This window comes from Arvicola amphibius, chromosome 8 (assembly GCF_903992535.2).
Source record: "Arvicola amphibius chromosome 8, mArvAmp1.2, whole genome shotgun sequence".
NCBI lineage: Eukaryota > Metazoa > Chordata > Mammalia > Rodentia > Cricetidae > Arvicola > Arvicola amphibius.
Window position 1 is genome coordinate 94054592 of NC_052054.1, and position 26654 is coordinate 94081245.

Here is a 26654-nt window from a genome sequence, read left to right on the forward strand (position 1 = left end):
ACATGTCCTTCATTCAGAAATATTAATCTCTAAGAGTAAAAAAAAATCAATAAAAAGCAAGTTAAATGTTTCAGTAAATCTAAGTGTGAAGAAAAATTATGGTCCTAGACACTGGGGATTTTGTAATTGTCAAAAACATCTCAACCTTAAATGGAGTCCGTCTAATATGAGGTATTAAAAATGTTAAAGTTTTAGAAGTCTAGGAAAATGCTTAAAAGAATATCCAGAAAAAAACAACTAAGATACCAAAGAAACTAACATTAGAACTACTTAATAGATGCTCTAATTTAAATCCTGACACTAAATCTCAAGTAATAACCTACTAGAGTTAAAAAAAAAACAAAAACAAAAACAAAAAGAAGCTTGAATGAAAGAAACCTGAATGAACTCTGCCAGAACAAGACGACTGCTTTATCAAAGAGAACAAGCAACCAAACAGCACTTGAGCTCGTGAGTTATGAACATGGCATAATTACTTTGATTTTAGTAAACAGAAGGAGGTGGGTATGAAATTTTTTTTAAAAAGGTTTATAGGGAAAGAGACTGAGCAAAAGAACTCTCAACCTATTCCAGACTATAATCAGGCTATATGGCCAGAGTTTGAAAGCAAACCAAAGCTTGTAAATCCAATCAGCAACATAACTGCCAGCTAAGTATTGGGCTGACAACAAACTTTGTCTAGAAGGTGAAGTCTGGCTTATCTCTATTTGCTCTAGAATAAGAGTGACACCTAAAAGGAGGAACAATAGCAACAAAAGAATGACAATGATAATTACAGATATCACATAAATTATAAAGTAAAACAAAAAAGAGAAAGAGGATGGGTGTGACATTATATACCTAGGCTGGGATCCTAGCACCTAGAAGGCAGGCAGTCAACTGTGAGTTCATGTGCAGAATGGGTCACTAAGCAAGATGACAGGCCATGGATGTTTAAAAAACATCATACTTTTCTTTTTTTTTCTCATTTTTTTTATTCAAGATTTCCATCTCCTCCCCTCCTCCTCCCCCTTCCCTCCCCTCCCTTCCACCCGTACCCCCACTCCACCCCTCTCCAAAGACAAAGAGCCATCAGGGTTCCCTTCACTATGTTGAGTCCAAGGTCCTCCCAGCTCCCCCTAAGTTCAGGAAGGTGAGCAACCAAAATGACAAGGCTCACAGTGAGCCCGTCCATGCTGTAGAGTTCATGTTCATTGCCATTGTCCTTGGTTTCTCAGTCCTCCTCCACCGTCAGCCACATTCAGAGAGTCCGGTTTGGTCTATTCTAAGAAAACCAAATTGGAGCAGATTGTGTTACCATAGATTAACTTTTTGTTTAAAGTTGAATTATCTATCTATATCCCCTAAAGTTCCATTCTTACATTTCTAACTTAGAAAGTATCGTTGAGCTGTCTAACCAAGAAGTGAGATGATAACAAGATCATCCAGTTTCAACTGTTACTTGGAAAAATCTGTAGTTAAAACACTTGATTTCCTATAGATATTTTAGAAGACAAAGGCAATGAAGAAGACTATGAGAATATCTTTCGTTAAATTAAAGCTTGATTTCTCTAGTATCTGTTCATTGTGGCTGTGCCAGTGTTTGTGGGCACTTGCACGGTACCACTGTCTCTGTAAGCTGCCCGTACATTCTGATTACTATGCACTTGCTTACCATACAATGTAAAGTATCATGTCATATGCAAATCCCAGCACCTTTAGAAGAAATAGAGTCCAAGCCTTCAGATTCTCCAAAAGAATATGCTAAAGGAATGTATATCAACATCTTTCATATAAATATCACTTTTTACAGAGGCTATATTTAATAGACTAGGCATTTACGGTCACAAAAGTTTTAAAATGAAACACAACAAAACAGAACACCAACTGGTGACATTTGTCTTTCCCAAGCTCAAGGAAATCAGCAGCTGTCAATTTCGGGTCTCTTTGTTTCTGACAGTAAGAGTGGCCTCAAGTGCTCATTCACTTAGTGGTCAAGGCTATCTTTGTTATCTCCAAAAGAAAAGTATTTGCTAACTTTATACCAGTCTGGTGGCCTTAAAATAGAAATATAGAAACTGGATCATAAGGTGGTGAATAACTCCCCACTTTGCTGTCCCTTAAGTTGTACAGTGGCATTATGATTAAAACTAAATCTTGCATTAAAAACCTCTTTCCAAAGGTAAAAGACAAGACAAGAGGTTTGAAATTAGAATATTTTAATTAAAACCCTCATTGCATGATTTTCATCGCATTGCAGCTGCTGATTTTCATATACATAATGTATGGTTATTTTTTCCCTCCTGCCTCTCTTTGTAAGATAGAAATACTTTCCAAGAAAAAAAAATTAGTCGCTCTTCTTTTTAAAAAAAAAAAACACACACACACATTATTGATGAAGTTACAGCTCATGACAACACTAAATAACTAAAAATAGCTTCTCCTATCAAACACACTTCGGGTTTATTTCCTATTGGTCAAAACTCTTCTGGGGCAACCCACTTGCACATGATAACCTCTCATTTGTTATTCTGGAGCCTTGGGAGCTGAGCACATGTCTTCCTCATGCCGAGCATAAATTCCTCTCCAAAACTTTAGTTAGGTTTCAACCAACTGGCCTCTGGCCCCCAAGGCGAATTGAGGTCCTACACCCTTCCTTTCTCTCCCTTGCTATTATGCCACCCAAATATGATGCAAAACCAGCTTCTAAAACTTTCAAACAAGATAAAAAGTTATTTATGTTCATCCCTGTCAATCATCCACCCAGTAAACAAACTCAACACCTTTTATGCGGCAGGTGCTGTTTGAGAGGCTGGGTTTAATGAGTCAGGTAAAAGATTGACACCAGAAAGTTACATTCTCATTTAAGTTTTTACAAGTAAATGCACAGCATGTTAGCTATTGGTCCAAGCTGAGGATATGGATAAAGGGGTCAGTCATACATGGATTGCTCATGGCATGCTTGCTTTTCCGGATTGGCTTTGCAAGGAAGACATTTTAAAAAATACAGTATAGTGTAATGCTGGATAGTATCTGCTAAATGTGACAGGGAAGCTAAACCCATGAGACCCAAACAATAAGGTTGCCTAAACAAAGCCGGCTTATGACACGACCGGTTGACATGCCAATATGGTTCAGAGTTTTAGGGTTATCCAAATTGTGAGAGGGTCATAAGGGTGGGTTGTTTCCTCCTTGGCTTCTAGGTCAAATGATACAACTGGAGTCTTTTGTGGGAGAAGACTAAACTCAGAAACCTTAAGAAAACGAAGGAGGAGCTATTTAAATATAGAGAGAGTCTCCAGGCAAAGAATTCCTAGGTGTGGATGCAATAATTTAATACATGAGAATTAAAATAATGATAGGAAGTTGAATAACACACTTAAAATATGAAGGCAATGGGGACTTGGGACTGTGGAGAGATTGTGGTTGTGATGTCAATCAAGATAAAGAGGCATCCTAGACACCAGTTTAAATGTGTTTAAGGAATGAGAATGTGCTTACTCCGGTGAAATGATACTATGCCTGAGTGAGAAAATTTTAGAATTGAGGACCCGATGTATTCCCATAAAAGACTGTTTTGTTGTTACTGAGCTGAAAGATAAATAGGAAAAGATGGTCCATGACACAAACAGAGGAGCCATTTCTAAGAGAGGTCCTCTACAGAAGAGCAAATGAATATGCAGGGAATTTTAAAGCATTTCATTGCTCGTTGTAAGAAGGGGCAATGCTGGAAAGAATCGAACAAAAGCAGAAAAAGAAGGAAGAGAGAGATCTGCCAGCATAAGGTCCTTGAATAGGCCAGAGGGTATGGAGTCTTGATACTAAAGAGTGGGTCATGGTGGAGGAGGCTTATTTATGACTGCATCTCGGAACCTATTGCCTCCACAGTGACTGAGGGAGAGAACTTATGCCAGTAGATGCAAGATGCTAGATGGTGTGGTGATTAGAAGGCAAAAATGTCTCTTCTAAATTCTTCTATTCTGTGAAATCAGTAACGAAGAGAAGGAAGCATCATGGAAGATTGGAGGGGGGGAAGTAAATAAAGAGAAATGGGTAAACCACCTCTGTCCTTGCCTGTGTGAACAGACAAGCAAGGAGAACTGGCCAGGCTGTTAATTATCCACACCACTGCTTCCTGAGGTAATCACGAGGTGACTGTCTGTTTCAGAAAACTTGGTGCCCTTACTAGTTTCACCTTGAAAACAGTTTTCAGGCAATGCCCAGAACATAAACACTTTCTTCCCTTGTCACCCAACACCCTTTTTTATTGTAGTCACATCATTTTAGCTCTCTCTGACTGCGGTTTAGACAACAGTGGCCCCAAAAGGCAGCACACAGCTCCTTGCAGTGCAGCCTCTTGAAAATCCAGACAGGAAATGCCTCTCTGACCGCAACCCTCTCACCTCAGTTCCTTTCATCTCTAATTTGACTGTTTGTGCTATGGTCTCATAATATGCTCTTCCTGTACACACAGGGCAAATGTTGAGAAAAATCCAGTGAATCACAAAATAAAACAGTCAGCAATGACACCATTTGTTGTTGCTTCTGTTGTATTAATGTTAGGATATAAATACAATGCAATTCACACCATAGTTCTTTCTAATTACCAAAGCACTATTTGTTCAAGTGGGGGATGGAAAGTTAAAACAGCAGTCATCAGGAACTCTTAAATGTACCTGATATCTCTAAGCTTACTCTCCAAGTAGCAAAATGTCTACCCTAACAAGACATTTATATAATCAGTTGGCCATAGGAATAGAGCATATTTGAGTAGCAAGTCATATTTTGCATAAGTCAACATAGTCCCCACACAGAAAATATGAGAAAAAGAAGAAATTTGCTTGCAATAATCTGCTGAGTTTAGCAGCATCTAGGAAGCTAGGGGCAGAGAAACTTAAGCAACAAAAGGATTTTTTCCTGAGCTCAGGATGAGCCTTCCATATCTGAGACTTACTAGCATTCTATACTCTAAAAAACTCATAAAGACAGTGAACTACAGCAGGAATAAAGCAAAACCTTCTCATTTTCCAGCTTCCTTGTGAACTACTTGTATTAAAAAAAAAAAAAAAAAAAAAAAAAAAAAAAAAAAAAAGTCAAAGTTCCGGCCACAAGAAGTAGGCAGAGTCTCTCAAGACAAGATTTTCAATATATATGCAAAGCCTATTAGAAAGAAAAGCTTCCCTTTTGTTTTCTAAAGTAGAAGGGCATATTTGTTCATTGCATATACTCGAGCCACCTTGTGACACTCACTTCATAGATGCCTATGTGGAAGGCTACACACAGAAGGTGCCAATGTGTGGTGTGGGAGATGGCCACTGATCACTAAGAACTATGTGACTGACTGAACTTTCCCTCCTGAGCTTGAGACATGAACCTAGTAACTAACCTCCAAGGGCAGAGCTTCCTAGATACTACCTCTTCCTTTGGAAACTACCAAAGAGTCCCAAAGTATTGCCATAAGTTCATTTATACATTTATTCCTCTGTTATAGACTCTAAATTTTGTCTTTCATAACAATAAATTATTCTTTAACCAGAGTGTTGCATTCCTGGTCCTGTGATGCATTTTTACAAATACTATGTATTTCAATTGCTCATTGCTTCTTAAATATTTTAACTGTTTTGATTGTAATATTTTATTGATTATTTGAGAATTTTAAACAAAGTATTTTTATCATATTCATCCCCTACTCCATCCATCCCCATCTTCTAGGAGAGGAGAGTTTGAGACAAAAACCAGCAAGGAAATATATAAGCTGTATCTAAACAAGGCCTTTCTTTTTGGTTGTGACATAATACAAAGTGATTTGATATGAAAAGAATCTCATTTGTGTATCTATACCTGCTAAAATGTGCATGTGGCCAATCAGTAGGGAAACAGACATTTCAATATAGGCAATTGGAACAGAACTAACAACCAGAGCAAAAAAATGAGCTTCTACAAATACATAGAAGAAATACAGAAAAGTCCAGCAATACATGGGCAAACACATGAGCAAAAAGAATACATAAGTGATGAGAAGTTATTAAAATGATCACTCTGTAGTTGGGCATACTAACCCATACAAATTATTACCATACTCTCCAGGCAGAGGTAGAAGGAACAATTACAGCATGCCTTAATAACAAAAATAAAACATTTCAAAAAGGAGAAAAAATATTTTGAAAATATAAATAAAGGTTTAAACAGTCATGATAAAATACCGACTGTGCTAGTATTTAAAAATGCATTTTTGAAAGTTAGAAGAAGGTAAAACAACTAAAATTTCAGCACACTGTTATCCCAAACGCAAATTATATAATTGCTTTGGAAAACTAAGCTAAAGTAAAATGGTTCTTAAATATATATGCATGTAGTCATGAAAACACAATTTTACTGCATAACAATTTATAATGATAAAAATTATAAGCTACTTAAATGGTAGCCAAATGTAGAATTTATAAATAAACTGTTCATTCATACAATGAGTAATGAATAATGGAAATAGCTTTTACTCCTTTCCTGAAATACTCATAACGTCTCAAACAGTTTAAATTAAAAAAGCCAGGCACAAGGTCACATACCACATTACCCATCAAACAGACAGGACTGTGGAGTTGGTCCTAATCACATGTGCTCATTAATTTAGAAAGAATGAATGAAAGAAAGAAAGAAAGAAAGAAAGAAAGAAAGAAAGAAAGAAAGAAAGAAAGAAAGGAAGAAGAAAGAAGGAAGGAAGGAGAAAGAAAGAAGAGTGCTCCTAGTCAAAAAAAAATGATTGTAGATGCACAATAAAGACAAATTCAGATTAAAAAAAAAAAGAAAGTCAAGTGATGGCTTGATCTAGTTGGAAGGGTGTAGAGACTGGAGGATAAGCAGAAGTACTCACAGAAAACTGTTATGACTTCTCTTCTCTGAAAGAGAAGTCTTTGCCATTAGTGAAGATTTGACAGCTCCACATTTATGTTAACTTTCCTTTGTTCTTACCATTTCAACCAATAGACATGGAAACAATAAGTCAATTTTGGTTTTTGGTTCCACTTCACAATTTAGTTATGCTTATTATTTTTAATTCAAAAGTTCTTTGCTTCCCTCAACATAATTGAGGTAAAGCTGGTATTGCATAGTCCATACTGATCTGTTCCCAGTTTCCATCAAATAGTTCATATTCATTGCCAGATGGCATAGTATTCCAATTCTGCACAATATATTTTTGAAGCCTTGTTTTCAGAAATACATAGAGCAAATATTCAATTCATTTCAGAATGCATAATAATTGTCATTCATGCCACATCATACCCTGTTTTTAGATCTTTTCTTTGCACTTAGTTACCTAACAAACACTGTCTACTCACCCTTATAATTTCCCTAGAAAATTAATCCTAAACTTTATCATCCAGCTTTAACATTATCTATTGTGAAAGTTTTAACATTCTATCAATATAAGAAATTGCTCTTTCAATTCTGTTTCAAATTTATAAACATGTATAGTTTATATATGCATATAGTTACATTTATTCATATAAGTGTCTAGTTAATAATGTTATTCTTTTTTAATATTGAAATTCTTTTATGGCGATTTCTTCTGTTAAATCTTGAATATCTGTTGAGTAGCAGTTTCCTATGAGATTTAAATGTTCTATCTTGGAATAAAACTTGTTAAGAGATAGGATGTTAAACAGAGAGTTAAACAGTAGCATATTCTAAGAGAATAATACATAAATAATTATTAACACACGGGTTCTTACAAAGAAGAAAGAAACAACAGGCTATTCCAAGAGGAGCTGTGTGGTAGTTTGGGCGTATTTGGCCCCATGAGTTCATAGGGAGTGGCACTTTTAGGAGGTGTGGCTTTTCTGGAATTTATATGGCCTTGTTTGAAAAAAATTTGTCACTGTGAAAGTGGACTTAGAGGTTTAATATGTTCAGGATACCACCCAGTGGCTTCCTGCTTTCTGCAAGCCAAGGTGTAGGCAGCACTACATCTGCCTGCATGTTGCCATGTTCTGATGATAATTGTCTGAACCTCTGAAACTGAACGTAAGCCACCCCAATTAAATGTTTTCTAAATGAGACTTGCCATGGTCATGGTGTCTCTTCACAGCAATAAAAACCATAACTTAGACAAGATGCAGCATTGTAGCCTATTCAGGAAGTTGCCAACACTAATCAGGTTCACTAGGTGTTTCCCTCCTCTCAAACATAAACTTTAAGGACTGCTGAGAGACATTAAGACAAATGGCACTGCCTTGGAGACCAGCTGAACTACCAGAAAGAGGCTCAGATGCAGTGAGCTATCTGGAAAGCCCACACATACTGTGGTGAGTTTTTGGTGATTCAATTGTCCTTTAATCAATTCTTCTTCTGTAAGTAATCCCCCCACCTGCACCCATATTCCCACAAGAAATAAAAAAAAAATTGATCGACCAAGTTGAACATTGATAGTATCCTTACTTTGGTCTATTGTCAGCTCCGTATTTGGGTGAAGAGATGTTTATTGAAGTTTCCCAAGAAATAATATACAATACAGAGTGTAAGATTCTCTCCATCAACTTTTTTTCCTCTATCACACAGAGTCTGAGACAATGAGTGCGCAACAAGAACATCGAAAAACATTTCAATATGGTGCTCAAGGTGGTTCTTGGCCTTTATGGGAACTCTGAGCAGTGGCACTTTGCTCATTACAGAGGCTTCTGGGGATACAGCCTTTGCGTATCTAGCATATCATAAACTCTAGATTTTTCTGCTACAATTATAATAGAAAGTATAAACTTCTCCCTCCAGCACCATGTTGTCAGGTATCTGCATTTGTGTTCTTGGATATGATGTTTCAATAAACTAAAACTGATTTAAGTCTACTGTGTTACCCTTATCTATTATATTCCACATATCCTACACAGTCTCCCAATGACCTACCTAACTACAACAAATTATGTTTGAAAAAAAGAAAAACAGAATCGCCATTTCAATGATTCCAAGGATGATATACAAAAGTCTAAGGATGCAATAGACTATTTAACATTCTAAGGAGAAAATGTGGGGAAATATTTAGCCCTCTCCAACCAAGAAAATAGCAAGCACAATGTTTACACATTTGTATACAGCAACCAACCTCCAGATTAATAAATGGAAAACTAGACAATGTTTGCAGTCTGGGAATGGTCTTTCCAAATGCATGAAAACTAAAACCAAGGGTTATAGTGGTCGTCACCAGAAACCTTCTCACATGAGAAAGTACTGGACAAAGTGAAACTAATTAAAATATGTATCTAGTCATGCACATGCCGAGAGGTGCAGAGAGCATTAGGCGTGGAGTCAGATGGACCTAAATTTAATCTAGCTTCAGCACTTATTAGTAGTTTGAGTGACCTTGGAAAAAGTTTTACCTGCAAAAGAAGATAATTATATACCTCATGCAGTTTTCATGAGGAATAAGAGAGATGGTGCATTTAAAGTTTCAGTTTACAGCCCAGCATAGACCAAGTTCTTAATAAATATTAGGTGCTAGTAGTCCAGTATTTTCTTGATAAATGTCACATTGGAGTTTTACCATTTGAATACATTTTTGAGATGATCTATCATTGTTAATATCTGCAAAAGTTTCTGAATCTGTAGGTGTTTTTAAAATCACAGATTTCTTTCAGTCATGGTCAGACTCACATATGAGAACACCAACCCAATACTCATCCATTATGTCCAGGAAAATTATTTTCCCAAAGTGATCCACCTTTAATCCAGTCATAAAGAGTTAGCCATTCTCAATTTTAATTGACAAATCTAATTACTGTGATGAGTTTATTTATAGTCACTATTCAATATCTATTGATAGTTTCTTGACCTTGAAGAATATCACCCAATTAACATGGCAATATGTGTTAATGGATTTTTAAATTACTTCACACTGGATAAAAGGTAAAAGGAAAAAGGGAAATTCATTTCCACAGAGAAGAATCACAATTTATGGGAACCAGCCTTATATATCTGTCACTAGATGTGCAACATATGAATTTACTTTGAGATTTTTTTCATATTAGGAAATTCTGTTATTTACGTGGTAGTACCTTTTTAGAATATATTCAGGGAAAAATGATTTCAGTTCCGGCAACAAAGTGTCTTCCCAAATTTGTGTTTGAGGATATGTTTTTGCTTCTAGAAAATGTGTTATTTTATTATTATTATTCATTCTTTCAGAATAAAAAAACCTTGAAGTTGATTTATGGATTGCAAATCATCAACTTTTGAAAACACATGCCAACAAAGACCCATTATTATACAAGTGAAGAAATGGATGGACGTGGTGCTTGCACACTGGTGTAGGAGAGGCTGCCTTCCGCTTTCCGGTCTTTATTTTTCATATGTTTAAACACATAGTGAGAATCACAGATTATCAAATTCATAAGGATTCCAGGCATTACACACCTCATTTCAGAAGAAAAAACACTGAGAAATTAAATTAAGAAGTATCATGGCATCCTTGATGTATTGATCCACAATTTCTGTTTTGCTTCTCTATCTCTTCTCACTTTGCAATACATCATAAACATCTCGGTTCCCATTACATCATGAGCTTCCCCAAGACAAACCCTTTACCTTTAGATGTACTTTGAACTACATTATTCCCCTACTAAAAAAAAAAATGTTTGTTGGCATCCCAATCCTTAATATCTTAAATATGCCTGTCTTTGGAAATAGAATCATGGGCAGGGACAATAAGCTGAAAGCACTTAAGTGGGTGGTCTCAAATCCAATGTGACTGATGTTCTTACCAAAAGATAAAGAACTACCAGAGTGTGTATGCTCAGAAGTAAAGTCATTACAGCACAAAATAATAAGCAAGCTATGCCAAAGCTACGAAAATGACAGCCTCAGGATGGCCAAGTCAGGTAACATGTGTGTGATTTATAACCTTCAGAACTGTGAAAACTAAACTTATGTTGTTTAATCCTCACAGTCTTCAGCATTTTTTCTATGATATTATGGTAAAAATGCACATTGTCTGTGCTTCCAACACCTGCTTCTGTAAATGGCACACAGTAGGTGCTCCATTTACAAAGGACATAAAGGCTGACTAAATGGAATGGGGGAGAAGGAAAAAAAGTTCTCCTCGATATTGAAATTATTGCCTCCAGCATAAAAATCTCCAAATATCTATGTCCTTTCCAATGCAACCTATGCTATACATCTCAGTTCTAAAACTGTCAGTACTTGTTTTCACGTCTGCCTTGTGCATTCTTGCAAACTTTCATGTTTATTTATTATTATGCACCTGCAGGACAGTAATTTTATTGGGCATGGGTCCTATATCTACATATTTGAAATCAGCAGTTATATTTGAAGAGAGAAAAATAGACTCAACACCTGTGAAATCTCTATTTTGCTTCCAGGATTTTAAAGGCATATTTTATGTATTGAAGTACCTTGCTCACACTAAATCATAAATATTTGCATACTTACTACAGATTACTTTGTTCTAATACCTGATCTTTTAAAGAAAGGAATAGTTGAGGAATGGGAGGGAGTCTTAGATATTTGCTTCTTGTTAGAATGTGAATAGAATATTCTTCCCGGCCAGCATACATAAGAAAGGAAAAATTGCCTCTAGAGTCTAGAAAGCAGTCATTTACCTAGCATAAAATAAATTGCAATGGATTATTGGATTGGAAACTACCTCAGGTACAATGAAGTGTGGCAAACAGATGCTCAGTGAGGCTCATTGGACATGAAGATGATGCAGTCAAGTGCACTCAAGCACAGTTCCAAAATTGTCCTTTATTATTCTGAAAGATGCTTGTTTAATAACCTATTCAAAAAGCTATCCTTTAATACTCTATTTCCCTCATTCCATCTGGAGGAAGAGTTGAGGGAGGTATCACTCAGAGCTAATATAAATGGATGAAAAGAGGAGACTGCTGGAGACCAAGTTTAGGCCAAGAAACATGGAAAGCTGGATCATTAAATGGCGGGAAATCACAAAGATGCAATTATCTCTCTGTAAGCACCAATGGTCTTTCCTTCAGCCCTCAGTGTGCCTGCAACCCTTTGGATGCCCAGGATGTCTTCCTGGAGGAAAGTTAGCGCTCTAATATTGCTACCTGTATCTTTTGATGTAAATGTTACCTAACAATTTAACTACAGCTGAAGAAATGGCAAACTTATGTCTCATTCTGTTTCCTAATTCTATAAAACAGTGTAAAGGGAAAAGCTTTTGTGTGTGTGTGTGTGTGTGTGTGTGTGTGTGTGTGTGTGTGTGTGTGCGCGCGCGCGCGCGCGTGCGCGCACGCGCGTGCATGTCTATTTGTCTGTCTGTCTGTACAAGTGTATATGAGTGTGTTAATCTTAGAATCCTTACATGTGTATTATTGTGTATATATAAACGTGTACAAGCATTGTATAGCTGTGTATGTATCAACGTATCTGTGCCTATAAAACAAGGTACATAGGAAAGAGAGGCTTTGATCAGCTTTTCTGTGTAAGCCTCTACACATTTAAGCATGTTGTACAGTTCAACCTCAGAATTCCCAAAAGCCATCACAAGGCAAATCTTGAGAAATGCTAGTTCTGTTCATAAATCTGCATTATTTTTACAACTGGCCCCTGGGTTTTTCATTTAATTTAACTTCTGTTTGTATAAAATTGAGCCCTTTTTTAACTTCTGGAAATTGATTAAAAAATTTTTAAATATATAGCCACCATTCTAAATGCCATGCAGGAAACTGTAGATACTGTCAGCATCAAAGGAAGAGATGAATCCCAGGCCATCAATTCTTCCATCTCTGAAATGCACTTTTATTTATCATGTAGTGCCTTTTGCCCTCTCACTTCTATCTAATATAGTAGGTGAATGTAGTACACATGATAGAAAGCAGACTTAATGGTTGAATTTTATCTACTTTTTACTAACACTCTAGCTTTAAGCATGTGGTCCAACTTCTCCAAGCCTCAGTTTCCTTCTTCGGAAAATCCAGATAATAGAATCACCATGAAGCTCAAGAAAAGTCTATTGTTAATCACTTATAATTATTTGTGTCTCAGAATGATACATAAACTACCAATGATTAATAAATCTCATACTGTATATCATTTGATCTTCTCTGATTCTCCCCCACTAAATTGCATATGACTTAAAGGTATCTCTTTGTGAAATATAATATTTAATATAGTCACTCTCTAGAGAAAAAAACATTGGTTGGTTATTTCTCTTTAAAAGAGCTCAAATGTATTTTTAAAATCACATAAAGATATTAAAAGGAATAGACTGGAAATCCAGGTCATGCCCTTACTTGTCCTTGGCTCGTTCTATATATGTAAATCACTGTCAGGCCAGCACATAGCACGAGTCTATGCCAATTTGTTCTGTGATCAGTTATAAGAGGTTTCAAATCCCAGACGTATAATTTTCCTCTCTGATTTATTCTATCCAGTCTGCAGTACAACAGACAGGAACTATTCATGTCCTTTTTCTTTCTCCTTTAAAAGAGTAAGAGAGAGTTAGGGTTAGATGGAACAGTGGGTACAGGTAGGGCAGCCTTGTGTGGATGGATGGAGCCCCTGGGTCTTTCTCACCTGCCTTACTTAGATTTGCAGAGGTTACATCACAAAAACCTGACAGGTGCTTGTAAAAATGGAGCATTATTATCCCCCATTCTTTCTTCCCCTACAGCCTTGTTCTCTTTGAAAAATAAAGAGTAGGTTCTAGAAAGAGAGTATTACAAAATAGAACCCCCATATTTCACAGCTTGAAATTCAGAAATGCTGAGAAGATACACACAATAGAGTTTCACATGACAGAACTAGACATAATGACTGTACCTTAGAACTTTGGTAGGCAGGCGCTAAGCATAGGAAGTTAAAGACACGTCTAAATCCAATCTAAACTTCTCTTCCACAAATTATATTGAAAACATTAAGCATAAATTATGTCATTGACAAATCAAAAATTATTTTCTATATTGATGAACTGAATATAGCCTAAATGTATTATGATCAAAGAGGAAAAGAAATATAAACCTGTTTAAATGTCAGATATTAATACATGACTTCCCAGAGAACATTTTAAAGGTAATAAAAACAATAGTAGAATCTGGCCATTTTCTCATGTAGGAAAAATGGGTTATACGCAGTTTTATGTGAACATGTTTAGGGACAGGTGAGAAAATGTTGGGATAATAGAATTAATAAGGAACAAGAAGCTTTGTAAGAAGCCAAATAAATACTGAAAGGTTAATGAGAAATTATGTAAATCTTGCAGAGTAACCTCTCTTGAAATTTTCACTTGAGTACCAATCAAGTTTGAGGAACGTGTTGTATAAAATTATATCACTCTCTCAAGTCCTTAAAATAAATATTCACTGCCTATTCAGAATCAGGCAGTGGGCATGACTTGATAATACTGCACATGATTTGCGTGCCTACACTAGAATGAACATGAAATCTGGTATATGTGCATGTGTGTCAAAAGTTCATAAGAAAATATTATAATATACAATATTTTGTAAAACATACCCTATACAAAAATTAACTAGTTCTTTGATAAAAGCATGAAGACTCAACACAGAAACTACTTTCAGATAAAAGACAATATGGTTACACTGATTTAAATTGGTTGTAGGTTATAATGGGGCGGCGATTATTATAAGCATATAAGGGAATATCAGATATGTAGGAAATTTTTTTAACAAAAAACTGTTGGCTATGTACCTAGGTTTAATGCCCTGAATCAGGCCACCAACCTGACTGAGAAAGACTCTGTGGCTGCTACCTCAGGGCAGGCAGTGAGATACAGTTCTTCTACTAGCGCTGCTAGCCCAGAACCTTGGGTGCAGGTAGGTGTTGGCAACACTGTTATTACTACCCTGAAGTACAACCTTTATTTAGCTGCTGGTGGAGCAAGAGACAAATCCTCAAATATCTATGCTGTGGTAGGAGCATAAGTCTGGGCATTACCTAGTCCGTGTGTCCATAACGCAGTGGCAAGGGGCCCTAGGAAAGTGAAATCCTAATATTTTTACTTTGGATACGGGGAAGCAAATATGTCCTAACCAAGGCTATAAGGCAAAAGGAATTTCCACACTTGAAAACTAGGTTCAGATGCTGACCATGAAAGAGGAATGCCAGGCACTGAGACAATTTTGTGTATCAGAAAGAATAAATAATTTGATGGCAGTCTTGAACACCTCCATCTCCTCAGGCCTTTTATTATGTATGTGGAACCTTTTCTTAGGTGCAGATCCTACATTACTTAAATAATGTAAACAGTATCTGTTATGTGATTTGAGGGAAGGAAATAAATCTAAGAATATATTTGGATGCTTTAAATATATAAATTTTGTGGAAGAAAATATGTACGTAAAAGTGTTAGCTATTGTTTATAATTGATTAGCTTAGATCTTTTATCTCCCACTTTGCACTTTTGATAAAAATTTTATTTATGATAAATTCTTATGTATTCTTTTAAGAAACTACAGAAAATGGGAAAACAAGTCTTTAAAGCTTATTTGTAAGAAAAAATTGCATCTATTCAATGGTAACACAGGGAGACTAAACAGAAGTATTTTCTCTTTTCTCTATGAATTGCCAAGGATTAGTAGTTTCCAAGGAATCAAACTTTTCAAACAAAAACTAAAGAGTATGGCATTAGAGAAGAAGCATCTGTGTGGACTGCATGAAAGGGAAGTGGTAGTAATAACAGAGATGGTTGGTCCATGCTCTCTCCATAGGACTTCTGATGTTAGAGAACTATAGAGAACACCCTCAAGACACAACATACCATCCCAAGTACTTTAGAAGGGAGGCAGCATTTAGAGAATACCCACTGAGTGGTATATGCAGTCAGGGTTAGAAGAAGAGGCAATGCCCTTCCATATAAACATCCAAATTCCACAGAATAACATACAGTCTTTCACAGAAGGCAGGGCTGAGCCTATACCTCTGGCTTTAATTTAGGGCACACAACTGGCAGAGAAAGCAAGCCTTCTCGACTGGAAGTAGACAATGACCATGTCAAATATTGTTTGTAATACTCCCAAAACTAAGATATTTGCCTATGAAGATATTGTCTCTATTCTTCTCAGTCTTATCGTCAAGTAGAACAGAAAACAGCATTTATTAGGCTTTGGGAAGAACTGAATGTTACATGTATACATGTTGCTGACTTGTGTTGTTTAACACACATCTTTTACAGTTATTTCACATTGGTGGTGTGTTTGTAAAGCAGAAGAAGGAAGGGGTGGTAGATATTTGAGAAAATGGAATGAAAACCTGTAGGGGACTCAGCTGTCATTGAGCAAAAAACCAGCCTCTAACAGAATATGTTGGTTTTGGTACTCTCAATACCAATTTTTAAAAATAAGGAAGGTTTCTCCTTTGTTATAAATCAACCCACCTGTTTGAGGTCATTTCTAGGGAAATCTTTAAGAGATTATTAGATCAGAACATTGCATCCTCTCTAGCACAATCATCATAAACATTTAAGCCAATTCTTTGTTGATTTTTGGCTGAGTAATTTAAACCCTGACTGGCATTGTTCATTTCAAAAACACTGCTAATAATAATCACTACCTTTATCATAGCGATACTCTTATTATCCAATGCTTTTTCTTGTAAGTAGCTTGAAACAACTTCACATTAACTATGCTCTTTGTTCCAGGCATCTCTGTTAAGACCTAAAAGAACAGAAATGTATTGCATTGTGCTGTAGAGAAAGGACTCAGTGAGGTTAAGTATTAGCTTAAGGTCACAAAGCTGGCCTGTGGCAGATCCATGATAGATACTGCTAAGGGTAACTAAATAAACTGGAGTTGAACTCAACCTACCTATAACAAAGTGTGATTAAGGGCCCCCATCTCCGAGGCAAAGGGCCTGCAACCTCTTTACCGCAGTCATGAAGTGTTTGCCCTTAAAGACCTCAATCTCTCTTTCTAAAAGTGCCTTCAATCAGCAAGTCAGACCTGTGTCATTTACTTTCTTCAAGTTGTTTGCCTGTCAGGCCTGCATAGAACTGGATGTTTGGCCAAGACAATCGACAGTTCTGCTCCCTGAGATTCTGAACACAAGGCGTGGCAGAGCAGTGCAAGTATTCCTCAAACAAACAGACATACTCTTTATGACACTATTAGAGATTACAAAGTTTCCTTTAGTGTATGATATTATAAACTTATGTTATCTTAATGAAAAGTATCTGAAGGTGGGATCCTCTCTTAGGTAGGGTTTCTACTCTTACAATTAAACATCATGACCAAACACAACTTGGGGGCCAGAAAAGGATTCATCCATCGCTACAATCTTGCAGTAGTCCATCATCTGGAAATTTCAGGGCAGGAACTCAAACTTTAGGCAGGAAACTGAAGGAAGAGCTGATGCAGAGAAAGTGGGGGGTGAGGGTTGCTGCTTGCCAGTTTGTTCCTCATAGCTTGCTCCACTTGCCTTTTCCTGTGAAACTGGGACAACCAGATCACAGGTAGTGTTGTTAGGAGGTCATTTGTTCGCTTCCTGGATGCCCAGACTCCAAAATAATGAACACAGAGCCAAACTATTTGCCAATACTGTTTGACCTATAGTTTAAGTGTATTTCTGGCTAACCCATATCCTAAATTAACCCATCTCCATTAATCTGTGTATTGCCATAAGGCTGTGACTTACCCGACAATATTCATCCAGCATCTGTCTCCAGCGGGGCTACATGGCTTCTCTCTGACTCCACCCTGCTTCTTTCCAAGCATTCACTTAGTTTTCTCTGCTTTAGCCCTACTCTACGCATATCAGACCAAGCCAGTTTCGTCATTAACCCATTGGTATCACAGCATACAAAGGAGCAATCCCACATCAGGGGTAGTACCTCCCATAAAGATCTGGGCCCATCCATACCAATAATCAATAACATGTCCCCACAGGCCAAATCTGGTGAGGGCATCTTCTCAATTATACTTCCATTATATTAGTTTGTGTCCAGTTGACATAAAATCCAACCAAACACAGCATTATTTCCTAATAGCCACTCTCCCATTTGCCCTTTATATTGACGGCACTCATCTTCATATATCTAGGGCGCACATAGCATTTCTGGCACTTGCTGTTAACCTACTACTGTTTCCTACTCTGTTACCAATAACTATATCCAACTTCCTTTGTTCTCATGGATTAACTAACTTACATTGTCTTTGCTTGTCGAACTTTATTTTTAATTATATTAGAGCAACTTCTTCAATAAGGTTGCATGATGTTGGTTACAAATGAATTTTCTCAACAATATAGATTCTGGAAATGCATATTAGCAACAAACCAAGTATATCAAGAAGTAGATAAAATAGAGTTTTTTGATGTGGGATGCCCTTCTGAATATGTATTTCTTTTGTTGGTTGATGAATCAATGGCTTAGCAGAGTAAAGCCTGGTGGGAAATTTGAACAGAGTTATATAGAAAGAATAAGCAGAGTCAAGAAGATGCTATGTAGCCACCAATAAAGAAAGAAAGATGCCAGAATATTACAGGTAAGCCATAGCCTTGTGGAGATACATAGATTAATAGGAATGGGTTAATTTAAGATGTTAGGGCTAGCTAGTAATACTCCTGAGCCAGTGGCCAAAAAGTGTTGTAATTAATATAGTTTCTGTGTGATTAATCAGGTCTGGGTGGCTGGGAAATGAAAGTTCAGTCTCTGTCTACAGAGTTTCCTCATACTAGCATGAATTCAAGACTCAATTTACCATAGCTTTATTTACTAAAAGAACAAACTGCTTTTAAATCTATGCTAGAAATAACAATGACTTTTTATCTATAATGATACTTCCCAAACGTTCCTGAGAATTTATTGGGCAGCTCACTGAAAATCTGTCCTTCCTCTGCATGGATGTCAGTGTAGGTAAAGAGCTGAAGTCTATGAAGCTGAGTTTCCTACTGACAAGGGACTAGAACAATGACATCTAACATAATTAGTTATGACAGCAGGGAATTGCTCTATCTGAAGTGACATGATCAGCCAAGTCATACTTAGTAATATTTACCAGTAAAAAGCCAGTCTCACATTCTAACATATTCAATGGAGAGTATGCATGATCTCTTTTAAATTTCCCTTGTATATTTCTTCAACTTGTATTTCTTAACAATTCAACAAGAAAAGAGCTTATGAATTTGAAAAAGAGCAAGCAAACATATATGGAAAAGTTTAGAGAGAGGAAAGGGAAGGAAGGAATGATGCGATTGTATTATGATCTCAAATTTTTTAAATATATTTTTGAAAGAATTAAACAAGAGAACGTAGCATCCATAGAAGGACGCTAATGGTTGATTTTCAGTTTTAGTTTATCTTTTATTCACTAAACACTGTTTTTTTTTGCATTAGAATAGAGAGGTCAAAAATACCCAGGTTGCTTCTCATGGAGAACTTTAAAAATAAAATAAAATAATGGCAAAGATGCTTACTCTGCTATCAAGAACCACTCAAACACTTAGCAGACAGAGCAGTGATTCTTTTTTACTGTACTCTGACTGGGAGCACATTTAGGCTCTTCTTTCAAGGAGTGAACAGCACTTTTCAAGCCCTAATAAATGTCAAGGTTATAAAGGTACAATACCATCTGTAAAGTTCAGCTTAAAGGTAAACAGGGCAGCTGATTAGCATATGCAAGGACTTCCAGTTAATTTTAGCCTAATAAATATCCTGAAAATACAAGGATATACTCAAGCATACCAAAGAAACTGATGCTTTGAATTCTTGTCATTCTCATCTATTTCTGGGGCATGCTGCCAGCTTGCTCATTCTGCAGTCTTTTACGGTAGCACTACCATTAGCTACAGAGTCCATTTGGTATACAGGCTACTTTTCAATTCAGACGTTCTCAGATCACATTCCTTCTCTGTGCATATTAGTTCTGTGACATTGAATAAAAGATAAAAGTTCATTAGGTCTCAATTTCTTGAACTGTCAGATAAAGAGTGAGTATTTCCTAAAGATATTATGCCAATTACATGAACTAATGTACAGAAACATTTATAAAGTATTTTATACATAGTAATATGACTCAAATGTTTGCATATGGTAATGATGATAATCATATTTAATAATCACAAATTATTTAAACATGCTTGTACATTAGTAGCTTTCATAATTATATTACTATCACATGATGTACCCTAAAAATATCAGCAGTCTGGAGTAAGAAAGACATTTCCCTGTAATAAAATAAGAATAGAATAAATTTATTTGCCACTTTGCTTCCAACATGCTTATGGGCTACAATCACTTCCAACACTGTTTTTTTTTTTTCCTTTTAATTAGTGTATATCACTCTCCGGTATGGCAGAATTCTCACACTTGAATCCATTAAAGGAGAATTTTGAGGTACAGAATAGGAAAGAAATGAAGTTTAGGGAAGTATGAAGCCAAAAGTATGTAATAGTCATGTATAACAGTGGATAGAAGGGTTTGAGCACAACTCTGCATTCCAGTTTCTAATCAACAGCCAACAGTTCATTCAACAACCATCATCTATTTTTCATGTTACACAGGCTTTTACTAAGACAAAATCATGGTATTTCCTCTTAGGATAAATATTCTTATATGCACTCATACAACTTGATAAAAATATTTTAAAAATTGCCTGGAGATCATTCTTCTCTTTTCACTTTAGAAAATAAAAGGAACAATTTAATAGACAGCTTTATTGCATATTTCCAATAATAGCCTTTGGCAATCCAATCTTTTCCCCAATACTTTCCTCTATGCCTAACCGTTGTGGTAATAAATATGGACTGTGGGTTACTTAACAAGTACTTAGCAGTTAATATCCAAATATAAGCAAATATATACCCTACTTGTCTTTTGGGGTCTGTGTTGCCTCAATTGGAATGATTTAATTCCCAGTTCCATCCGTTTATTTGAGAATTTCATGATTTCAATTTTTAAACAATTTTTAAATGGAATATTTAAAATATTCCATTATGTAAATGTACATTTTCTTTATCGGGCATTGGTGGATGGACATGCAGTCTGTTTCCAATTTCTGATTATTATAAATAGAGCATCAGTGAACATGGTTGAGCAACTTTCTATAGGAGGATGTGGTGTTATTTGGGTATACGCCCAAAAGTGACCGAACTACATCTTGAGCTGGATCAATCCCCATATTTCTGAGAAACTGCCTCACTTATTTCCACAGTAGCTGTACAATTTGTACTCTGACCAGTGACGAATGAGTGTCCCCTTTACTCCACATCCTTGCTAACATGATCAGTCATTTGATTTATTGATCTTGGCCATTCTGACAGGGATAAGATGAAATATCAAAGTAATTTTGATTTGCATTTCCCTGATGACTAAGGATGTTAAGCATTTCTTTAATAGTTATAGGTGGATTTGATGTGTACTGGAATGGGAGGATCAAACAGTGAGGGAGAGGAACCAGAACGGGGAGGGAGAAAATATGAGGAGGGAAAAATAAAACTAAGAACCATTAGGGGAATTGCACGGAAACCTAATACAGCAGAAGTTTCCTACAATATATACAGGTAATAAAGTCATATAGAGGGAATCACCAAATGACAGAGGAGATGGAGCTTCAACTAGATAGTTTTTTGCTGTTCTATTTCTATTTAGATTTATTTGACTTTATTTTACCTTATTTTTCTTTTTTTCTTTTCTAGATGCCTGTTTGTTTTCTAATGAGAGAAAGCAGAAAAGGAATTATATTTAGGTGGGTGGGGTAGTGGAGAGGATCTCGGGGTAGTTAGGGGAGAGGAGCCATAATAGATATTGCAGGAATAAACCCATATTCAATAAAACAAATAGCCTTGCGTGCTTACGATTGGTACAACCACACATACACCCAAGTTAGTGGAAGCATATTTTTGCTAGTCTGAATTCATGTTGCTAGAATACTATTTCTTCTTTAGTTAGGAGTCCTTCCACTTTTAGTTTCAAACCACAAAACTTGTCTATCACAAGAAAACTTCCACTTTCACTAGTTTGGCTTTTTGCATTCTTGATTTCTTTCTTGGCTTAAACCTATTAGCCACTTTCTTGTCTCACCTATTAGCCAAGCTTCCCAGATTCCATATGTCTAGATGGCTTGCCATCGCTAAATACCTCCATGATATTTACATTCTGCCTATGCTATGTTTGTAATGCTACACACCCCTACCTATGTCCTCACTGGAAAAGAAGTCTAATAAAGTCGTAACATGATATTAGCATTCTAACAATGCTTCGCAGATTTCTGTATAATGCTGTTTTCTTTTACTGTTATCCAATGATAACTATATTTCCAATTGCAGCTAAACTTTCTCCTTCAAGTATATAACAGTTTGTGCTCTACACTATGATCTTATGTTTTGTGTTTTTTAAGGCTCACAAACAAGAACTTTTTCAGCAAATTCAAAAAATCAGCAAGCAGAGTTCGTTTCACTTCTCTGTTTGCCAAGGCGGTATCCCCTTAGAATTCTCCAGTGCAACTCACTCAGGTGTGCATCCTCAGATACCTAGGGAGCCACTCGTGTAAAGGAGGGACTGGGAAGCAGACATCAAGACACGGTTTCTGATCTCAACCTTCATAAACAGAAAATCAATTAATTCCTCTAATGCTTTAACTGGCAAGGCTCTGATTGTCTAGGGTGACCTGTAACACACCATCCTGATCCTTAAAAGACAGGAATTCAGTACTTACAAGCGCAAATATTGGCAGACACTATCACTTCTGGGGATGTCCCTATTGCTAAGTGTTTGTGAGCAAGCCTCACTGGACAGAAATTTAGGATGCAATTTAACGAAAACAAACTTTTTAATGGACAACAAAGATGGTGCAATGGATAAAGGCATTAGTTACCAAGGCTGATGACTGGAGTTCTGTCCCCAAACCCAAATGGTAGAAGAAAGTCACTGACTTTGGCAAATTGTATTTCATGCTATTGGTGCTAAAATATAAATGAGTGGGTCAGAAAAGATGAAGATGTATTCACCTGAAGGTCTCTGTCAATCAGGATAATAAATAATTATGCTTGGAAGGAGAGGAAGGAGAAATGAAAAAACAATAGCTCCAGAATAGTTAAGAAACTAGTAAAGCACAATAAAGATATAACGCCTAGGAAGAACTGGACTAAAGCAGATAATGGGACTACTTTAAATTATGATTATGTTCTAAGAGATAATTTTGGCCTTTAAGTAACACACTGTAAGATCATTTTCTCTGTACTAGATGGACTATATTACTACTTTCTGCTGGGCACTGTGCTTTTAAGTAGAAACCAGCACATATGGGAAACTCTTAATAGAGAAGACAATGCACATAGAGGAGCAGAATATGCAGGAGCATACCCTAAGTACAGAGGTGGTCCAGAGGCTTTAAGGACAAAAGTTCTATAATACTGCTGAAACTCTGAAACTCTCTCTCTTTCTTTGGACTCCTTCCTCCCCACTCATACTTCCCTTATGATATATAAGTGATGTGTTAAGCTATTTTAGCAGTTTTGTAATATACAGTAAATTATTAACTATGGTCAAAATTGCCAAGGAACTAATATAAAACAAAAAATTCAGACTCTGAAGAAAAACACAAACATGAAAGATTTGCTTGGAGACAGGAATTTAGTGTGCATAGTAAAATGAAAAAATATCTCCAATGCAGAGAGAGCAAGAATGGTAGAAGTGTCTAGAACCAAAAGTTACCAAATTTGATAAGCTTTTCTGAAGTACATTAAACAATTGGATAATAAACACATAAATAGATGTTTAGCTTTACTAGCCATCAGGGGCACACAAAGTAAAACCATTGTGTGATAGCATAAGTAAAAGTTATAAATAAGCATATTTATTTATGAGTTAAATATTGGTGCTTTGGGACATGACTCAGAGGTTAGGAGTATTTGTTCCCATCGCAGAGGACCTATTCTGGTTCCCAGAACCCTCACAGTGGTAAACAACAACCATCAACAAAGAGTTAAATATGTTGAGGATGCAGATAAATTGGAATCCTCACTCACAGCTGGTGACCATGAATGAGGGCTCAGTTTTAGGTACTAACAGTTGAACCATTTCTCAGAAAGTCAAACAAAAACACCACTCCTGGCTATCTCCCCCAAAGAACTGAAAAATTGTGATTTCAAACAGTTTACATATGATGGTTCATAGCACTACTATGCATAGTGGTCAAAAGATGATGAAAATAAAAATGTTCATCATAGCTTATGATAACTGGATACACAAATAAAATCATATATATTCACAGCTTAGTCTGACTCAGCCACACAAATTACAAGAATTAAATTAAAATACACCATGTTAAATAAGGAGCACCAGGAAATTATTGCATATGTGTATGTGTATGACATATCCAGAACTGGCAAATCTATAGATAATAAAACATGCTAGTGGTTGTTGGGAGCTGGGAAAGAAAGTGGCTGCTTAATGGTAATAGGATGTCTATTTTGGCTTTGATGAAAATATTCTGTTGACAGATTTGAGGTTATAGGATATTGTGACCATACCAAATACCAATAAATTAAAAGTAAAAATACATGAACAGTGTTATGTGAGTTTAATTTAAAATAATCCTGGAAATTTATCATGTTTTTTTTTACTTAATCTTTGAGGATGATTCTAACGTGCTGAATAAAACTTGCATTAACATATTGCTTGCTCATGAATCTCAAAACCCTAACATATACCTTGAAGATAAGAAAAAGCAATGTATACTTTTGTAAATAATACCTGATTCAGAGGCTAGCTTTGGATGGGAAGAGACTAAAATTGACCCAAAGAGGAGAATCTCTTGCTAACAGGGACTTCCAACAAAATCTGCATCAATAATAATAATGGATGGGGGGAAGCTCTGTTAACCAATCACCATTAAGAAGTGGAACCCAGTTAAGGCGTGGCTACCTAGATCCCAGGAAGAAAAACTGGGACTGACCAGGTGTGTGCTCTCTCTGGTTGATTCCCGTGGTACACAGCGGAACTCAGACTTCACTTCCCATTCTTGTGGCGTGAGTTTCCCCTTATAACAATTAAAAATATAATTATTATCTTTAAGCTGGCCTGGTTGTTTCCTGAATTGATGCGAACAGTTACAAATAACATCCATTAAATTTCCCTCAGAAAAAAGAGTATTCTAAGACAAAATATGATACAGGAACCTGCCTTCTGACTTATTCTGACTCTAACTACTGCACTGAACTTGATGTTGTGGGATAGTTTGATCGCAATCTGACACATCCGAGACTGCAAAATAAAGTTATACCTTGAATCAGGGCAGAGACAGTGATTATTAGCTGACCAGAATCAGCCACAGAGGAGGCAGCAATTTAAAAGGAAGCTCGCACGGGAAGCAAAGGGAGGGGACTGAAGTTTGAGCTGCAGTTTGGTTCTGGGACAGGGAAAGAAGAGACAGGTATGGGTTTGATTTCAGTGGATGTAATTCAAACGTCCATATGAATTCTTAAACAAAACTTACTTTAACTTCTAAAGAAATATATGAAAAACACAATGTAAAAAAACTAAAATATAGAATGCTATTTCACCCACATGGCTGAATGGCTTTCTTTAATACAACTGAAATCTTTCTACAAATGTCGGCATAACTTATTTCGTAAGGTGTCTCGAAATGAATGATTGTTTTTCTAACAGTCATGACCCTTTTATCTTTCTTATTTTTTTCTTATTTTTTGTGTTTATGATGTAATTATACAATTTCCCCCTTCCCTTTTCTCCTATATATATGGAACTTTAGCGAGTGTTGATAGCAGTAAATACATACTGTGTGTTAGTAAGGAGAATCCATATTTTATGGATTGCTAGTAACCCATTTAGTAATACAGAATTGTGAATAAAACGTAGGTGTGAAAGACCTAAACATTGAACTCTCAACAAAGGAATCTAAAATTGCTGTAAGACACCTAAGGAAATGCTCAACATCCTTAGCCATCAAAGAAATGCAAATCAAAACAACTCTGAGATTTCCACCTTACACCTGCAAGAATGGCCAAGATCAAAACTTCTGATGATAACTTATGTTGGAGAGATTGTGGGAGAAAAAAAAAATTCTTGCATTGTTGGTGGGAATGCAAGCTGGTACAGCCCCTTTGGATGTCAGTGTGGCGGCGATTTCTCAGAAAATTAGGAAACAACCTTTCTCAAGACCCTAAAATACCACTTTGGGATATATATCTAAAGGATGCTCAATCATGCCACAAGGACATGTGCTCAACTATGTTCACAGCAGCATTGTTTGTCATAGCCAGGACCTGGAAACAACCTAAATGTCTCTCGACCAAAGAATGGATAAGGAAAATGTTGTACATTTACACAATGAAGTACTACACAGCCAAAAAAAATGACATCTTGAAATTTCCAGGCAAATTAATGGAGCTAGAAAACATCAAATTGAATGAGATAACCCAGACCCAGAGAGACAATTATCACATGTACTCACTCATAAGTGGTTTTTAAACATAAAGCAAAGAAAAGCAGCCTACAAATCACAATTCCAGAAAACCTAGACAACAATGAGGACACATAGAGAGACATATATGGATCCAGTATATATGGGAAGTGGAGAAAGACAAGATCTCATGAGTAAATTGGGAGCCTAGGAACCACGGGAGAAGGTTGAAGGAGAGGGGAGATGCAGGGAGAGGAGCAGAGAAAAAAATGTGTACCTCAATAATTATTGATAAATTAAAAAGAAAGAAAAATAGGTGTGAAAATGACTACA